Source organism: Volvox carteri, assembly GCF_000143455.1.
Source record: "Volvox carteri f. nagariensis unplaced genomic scaffold VOLCAscaffold_68, whole genome shotgun sequence".
NCBI lineage: Eukaryota > Viridiplantae > Chlorophyta > Chlorophyceae > Chlamydomonadales > Volvocaceae > Volvox > Volvox carteri.
The window spans coordinates 201689-202387 of NW_003307611.1; the positions used below are offsets into that span (position 1 = coordinate 201689).

The 699-nt window shown below is 68.1% G+C and overlaps 1 protein-coding gene across 1 annotated transcript in view; it reads right to left on the minus strand.

Annotated features, from left to right (window-relative positions):
* Window positions 1-699, minus strand: part of VOLCADRAFT_107508 (uncharacterized protein) — a gene marked incomplete at its 5' end in the record, with an annotated part of 8920 nt that overhangs the window by 6789 nt on the left and 1432 nt on the right. The gene's annotated exons all lie outside the window — the stretch shown is intronic.

The window sequence follows — 699 nt, forward strand, 5'->3', positions numbered from 1 at the left end:
GCTGGGAGGTGCAGTAGCCTAAACGGCAGGCGCGGCGGCGGCGGGAATTAGCAACGCAGCAGCAGTGGCAGCGACGGCAGTGGGGCTGGGAGGTGCAGTAGCCTAAACGGCAGGCGCGGCGGCGGCGGGAATTAGCAACGCAGCAGCAGTGGCAGCGACGGCGTTGGGGCTGGGAGGTGCAGTAGCCTAAACGGCAGGCATGGCGGCGGCGGGAATGAGCAATGCAGCAGCAGCGGCAGCGACGGCAGTGGGGTTGGGAGGTGCAGTAGCCTAAACGGCAGGCGCGGCGGCGGCGGGAATTAGCAATGCAGCAGCAGTGGCAGCGACGGCGGTGGGGCTGGGAGGTGCAGTAGCCTAAACGGCAGGCGCGGCGGCGGCGGGAATTAGCAATGCAGCAGCAGTGGCAGCGACGGCGGTGGGGCTGGGAGGTGCAGTAGCCTAAACGGCAGGCGCGGCGGCGGCGGGAAATAGCAACACAGCAGCAGTGGCAGCGACGCGGTGGGGCTGGGAGGTGCAGTAGCCTAAACGGCAGGCGCGGCGGCGGCGGGAATTAGCAACACAGCAGCAGCGGCAGCGACAGCGTTGGGGCTGGGAGGTGCAGTAGCCTAAACGGCAGGCGCGGCGGCGGCGGGAATTAGCAACGCAGCAGCAGTGGCAGCGACGGCAGTGGGGTTGGGAGGTGCAGTAGCCTAAACGGCA